The 6,211-nt window shown below is 30.4% G+C and overlaps 1 long non-coding RNA gene across 1 annotated transcript; it reads right to left on the reverse strand.

Annotated features, from left to right (window-relative positions):
- Positions 1 to 4,296: 4,296 nt before the first annotated feature.
- Positions 4,297 to 5,912, reverse strand: LOC140752962 (uncharacterized). The gene is made up of 3 exons (XR_012103528.1): positions 5,667 to 5,912; positions 5,255 to 5,408; positions 4,297 to 4,464 (listed from the first exon to the last, which is right to left on the reverse strand). It is a non-coding gene; the product is annotated as an uncharacterized LOC140752962 (long non-coding RNA).
- Positions 5,913 to 6,211: the final 299 nt, after the last annotated feature.

Genomic DNA, 6,211 nt, shown 5'->3' on the forward strand with positions numbered 1-6,211 from the left:
CTAGATGGTGATAGATAGACTAAAGGAAAAAATAGTTTAAAAGAAGAACTGGACCTCTAGGAACCTCTAGGAAACTGTGGGATGGATAACACATGATTAGACTTTAAAAGTTGCACAAGTCGCAGTTACTATTGTAGCTGTAAAAAGTCAAAAGCCATGCCACATCAGTCGAATGCTTACTGCTCTCGAGCATTTGACATGATTGTTTCTTAATAATTTTAAATTATTTGCCTTTATAAAGATAATTTGCTATCAATTATCTTATTACTGGTGCTGGTCATTTATTATGTATAATAAATAATAAGAAGAAATTTCATAGTACAAGTACTGGAACAAATGATCGGCAAAATGGTTTAAGAAACAATGATTGTTCAATTCATATATATATAGTACAATATTTTATAATAACAAGTATAACGAAGATATTTACACTTCATCCTATGATAAACTTCATCCAAAGGTTTGAGATACTCATACCAAATAGGGTCATTATCTGACTAACAACAAGCCTCATGCACAAATACCTGTGTCACAGAAAGGCTTGATCGAAGTTTCCTTTGGAATAAATCTTCAATCACAACAGATTTTAAGGTGAGTGGTTAATAATGTGGTCGATTATAATTATAATTTTAAAGACCAGTTGTAACAAATAACTATTGACCCAAGCTTTGCAAGTGGTTAGCTTTAAGAGTCTATTTGTATAAACACTTAAACTCATTATTCTTAAGGATTTTTTTCAAAATATACTCGGTATGTGTGTAGAAAGACTTCTCACATCAGTGGTAACATATTGTTTACTCTTAACCAATTTTTTACAATATTTTTACTTTACCAACACCTGATGATGGTGATGTTGGTTTATATTGAATATCTTGGTCTTAATCTTGAGCTTTAAATAAAGCCTGGCATTCCACTCACTACTTACTATTGTTTTCAAGAATGCATATTTGGATACTAATTCATGATTACCTTAAACAGTGTGTCTATTTTTAAATGGAAATTCTATGCATTTCAAGTTCTTTCCTTTGGTTTGAGCAGAACACTATATTTATGTTTTTACTAACCTTTTAAAAGATACAAGACCATACATAACTGATTAAGATCTAGGGACATTGTGTCAGTTATATATTTATATAACATAGTTCCTATTTGAAATGTCATAATAATGGACAAGGAACAATAACGACACTTAGTAATTAGGATCATAGACATAATAAGCTATATCATTCTTTAGGATTTATTGGTTACTTAAAAGATGGTTCGATAATTGGAAATAATACAACTGTTAAGGTTGTTCATTGTATTATACAAGCAATAAATAAATAAAAAATCAAATTGCTTTACCATTAGATAAAAGATTAAAAATCAACACAAGGGTGAAATAAAAAGAAAAAAAATAAAAAAAAATATATATAACAATAATATTAAAAAATAAAAATTATAATAAATGCAAAGATATGTTTATATATATAACAATTTTAATAATGTTTATCAAAATACTATCCCTCTTACAGATAGATATAATTACAGGTGGTAGTTGTCATATTATTTTTATTATTGGGACACAATCAGTTATGTAACATATGGTCATTATTCTCGGTATTTTTGTTATTTGATTTAAATAACAAATCTGATCAACTATTTAAAGTTAAATGCAGCGTTACTTGTGCTTAAAGATATTTTTTCAATAATCATCTTCAACACGGTGAAACCCTAATACGTGTAGGCAACTCCACAGTTATTTCATATAGAAACAGCATGGTGTTTAATACCCACATTTAACCGTAATATCAAGGCACATATTGGATTTATTGAATACCCAAAAAATGTTTTTATTTCCCTAATACATTCAATAATTTCAGAATGAATTTGCTATCACTAAATCAAGATTATACATTGCGAATTAACACTTTGAAGGTTTTTAAATAGATTTATTTACTAGGAAACCTACAAGAAGTATGACTTACATGTCATGACTAAGGTTATACTATTTAAATGGAAATATTCATTTTATTTCTAATAAAATAATTGTTGTTAAAGATTATCTCTGAACGGTTGGGGAGTTTGTGGTAGTACCAGACTGGTCCAGACAGTCCTAAAAAATAGTATTAAAAAAAAATAATAATAATAATAAATAAATAAACCTTTCATTTTGGAAGGGTTGCATTTTGGGTCTCATATGAATTTAAAAAAAAAAAAAAAAAAAAAAGTTCTAAATCCATTTGTTTTTCGTCAACGCTTTACCCTGTATGTTACTCGCTTCCTCGAGGAGCGTTTCTTTTCTATACACGAATCTCAAGATTTTGTTGCTCTGGAAATCAATGTTAGACGCAATAATGAAAACATGATGCTGGTGCTTATAATATTTTGGCCTAAATAGTGTAAATAACTAGATCTATCTGTAGACTGGTTACAATATTCTTTTCATTTTGATATATATATATGATATATATATTATATATATATTATATATATATATATATATATATATATATATGTATGCTATTACTTGGGATAGTTACATCTAATGTATAAATATTTTTAGCGAGTTAAGTGTAAAATATTATATATTATTTAATGGAGATGAAGAAAAAATACTATTTACTTTTTTTGGTTATTGTAATTACTCATATAGTAAAAGGAAAAAAAAAACAATAATAATATATAAGTAATATATAAAAACAATAGATATCGTATATATTATGACGTTCACTTGGTGTAAGCCCGTGAATGCCATTATTACTACCGATTCGCCTACATCTGAGTCAAGACTTCTAAAAAGTATACATAAACATAATAATAATATTATTGTATATTAACCAAATTGCTTGTCGGAAGATATTGTATATTAAATTGCCACATGAATTTAAACCTTACTATAACCAGTGTTCAAACAATCTAGTATTACCATTATTTCATAGTAATCATAGTATTTGTCCAGCACATCCTTAATAAAATTACCTAGATAGGCCTAGTAACACTTGAGAGTTGCAAGAATAAGTTTATGTCTTTTATGTAATCTCATAATACAGTGACCTTCCAGACGACAGTTTCTAGATTTTATCAACCACGGAAGATGATGGCATTGATATATCATTTTTTACAATACATACCATTAGAGAGCACGCATTACCACGCTGCTACGCTGACGTCTAAACATATGAGTGTCAGTTAAGACCCTCTTAGAAGGATAGCTGAATGGATCAGATCTAAGTTCAATTTTGTAGTAGAGACGTTACATCAAACGTATACTTGATAACTGTAATTAATATTTAAATAGATATATTAAATTAGGAATTTTAAAAATGGTAGGATTTAAATGTTTTTGTATTTTGTTTAATACGCTCGTTATTTTACAAATCTCTAAACATCTACATGTCAACATTATCATTGAAGAGACTATGCAGTGAAGTACAATTAGAAATTAAACGAACTTACCTAAGTGAAGTTCCATTTCAATTGTACGAACTGCATAGTCTCGAAATGATATTATAACCCACCCACCCATACTTATATACGATAAGTATTACCCATAATATCATCTATGTTGTAAAATAATCGAGCTAATGAACTTACATCTTGACCCCAGGATCTCTAAACTTAATGACATTTACCGGTAGGGGGCGCTATAAGTAGGTTGGATATTGTTTTAAATTATTTGAATTCGAGGTTTTTAGCTCTGAATATACGTGACACAAGGCTAGCGACTGGCGGTGTACTACATGTCAACATTATCATTTCGAGACTATGCAGTTCGTACAATTGAAATGGAACTTCACTTAGGTAAGTTCGTTTAATTTCTAATTATACAATTGTACAAATTTATTTATTTAGTTACATATTTATTTGCCCCGATTTAAAAGATTTATTTTTAAAGTATTGTTTTTGTTTTTAAGTATCGTGCTCACTCACGGCCGAGTAATAAATATATCTACAAATATTTCTTTGTCAGTTATTGTATCAAACAGAATAACGTTGGTTTTGACCGTCACCTACTTACGTTGCTGTTTTGTCAAGATTTACACAAATTGTGATTAAATGAACATGAAAATGATTTATAAAGTATTATTGTTTTCATTTTTCATTTTGATAACTCATATTAAATACTACATTCTTGATTTTTTAGAATTGAATTGATTTAAAATTTTGAGCTACATATAACGATTTATCAAAAAAGTGGCTATTACTAGCTAGTTACTGTACTAAAATGACTTCGCTGGGCATAAACTATTCATAATAGTGTCAAAATTTTATTTTTTAATTGATTATAGAATATTCGCTTTCGGTTGTATTTTTATTTCGGATGTCCCATAGGTTCGGTTACGATACTCCGGTTGTAATCCGTTGGATCCGGAGTTCTCCAACAAGCGTTGAAGACGGCTACCGGGGGTGTTTTAGTGCGGTAAACATCCCACATAACCCGGCGTCGCTACCACGTCGTCGGTATATTTTGAAGGCTTCCCCCTCGTAAACAAAAAAAAAGATTCGGTTACAATAACGAGGCTCCATAGCATGCCTGATACCTACGTAGTTAGTACATAATGAGTAATTCATGTTTATGAAGCAACGTCTCTCTCCAGACTTTCAACGTCTTATTATTATCGATGTTATTGGCAAACAAAGCTTTACGTTTCCTGTCTAATTTGTAACGCAAATATTTACAGCTTTGATGAACTTCACTGAAATCATAAACAATACAGTCATTTGTATAACAAGAGTTAAATTGATTCGTCATTAAGACTTGTGTTCACAGCTAGCATCGTTGAAACCAAACAATAATTTGGATAATACGAATTTGCCTAAATACAAATAATAAAAAATATGTCTGTGTTTTTATATTTTTTTGTTTATTTAATAATAATACTCAAACTCGTAAATACGAAAATATTTAATGCCATCGTATACTCATACATTTATGTAACAAAAGGAGCCTCAAAGTTAGGTATACGGCAATTTGGTACACACGATTCCATAAATAATTGCTCAACATAAACAAGCGCATTTGTATAATAATTTAAGAATAAGCATCCACGCTTTATATCCTGACAAAGAAATGACGGGAGCATTCCTTTGAGCGTCATATTCCTTTGACAAAATAATCCATCTCATGGGGCGCTCCAGCAATATCCGCCTCGATCCTGCGATTAAATTCCTGTGCACGCCTTAAAAATAGAATAGTTCCGCGACGTGCCGGGGAGATTTCAATAGCTCTCCATTGCTGTTAATTAAAAACTGTAGACGCTGACAGACTTACATATGAGTCTGTCCTAGTCCTCGGGAGTGGCATTGTATCTGTGATCGGTTTCAACTAAAACCTATGTTGCTTCGTTGCGCAAATGGACTTAGTTACACCGTGTCACATGTGCTTACGGGCGGTAATCATTAGTTGTGAACTGCACTTGAAAGAACTGTAAGTAAGTGAGTATAGTTCAGTCATATAATTAAACTAGAAAATTATTATATAAACAAAAGATCCAACTGCTTTAAGTATAACTTATATCACTTCAATTAAGGCGAATCCAACGACACCTCATGTATTAAAATCAGTCAATCCATTTGATGTGTACAGCGTACTAAAGAATGAGACAAACATTACATATGTTATACATACGCTTGAATAACATTACTCTCTTCAGTCAGGTAAAAAATAAATTTAACAAAATTACATGCATAAGTCCTTTTCATACTAAACTCCCAAGTTGTCAGTCCCTGAAAATGTTGTTTACTCCTGAGATCAAAACAAAACGTAGACATAACCTTGTGGATAATTGAACTAAAACGCATCGTGCTTATGTGTGTTTGAGCACCATCGTACATTTAAATAATGTTGCGAAGGTGAACTTTTTATGCGAATTACATTTGTATCACAACTGTAATTATACATGATGGCATTTTTTGTCAAGTATTTGTCATCGTACATGCAACGACATAGCGTCTTAATAACGTCGTATTATGATTCAACATTTTTTCTTACTTTGTCTATGTTTTTCCTGGTTTGAACGTAAAAACTCATACTAAGGGTGTATGATATTTTACGTTTTTACAAAAATGACTGTTTTGGTATTTGTATACGTATTTCCCATATATTTCCAATCAGCGCTACTAGCGGATTGTATCAGACCTGATTCGAAATATATGAAAAATACGTATACAAAAACAAAAACAGTCATTTTTGTAAAAACGTGAAAACTCATACTAAGGGTACAGGTCA

This window comes from Epargyreus clarus, unplaced genomic scaffold, assembly GCF_041222505.1.
Source record: "Epargyreus clarus isolate Ecla_fem2 unplaced genomic scaffold, WU_Ecla_fem_2.2 ptg000026l, whole genome shotgun sequence".
In the NCBI taxonomy this organism is placed as follows: Eukaryota; Metazoa; Arthropoda; class Insecta; order Lepidoptera; family Hesperiidae; genus Epargyreus; species Epargyreus clarus.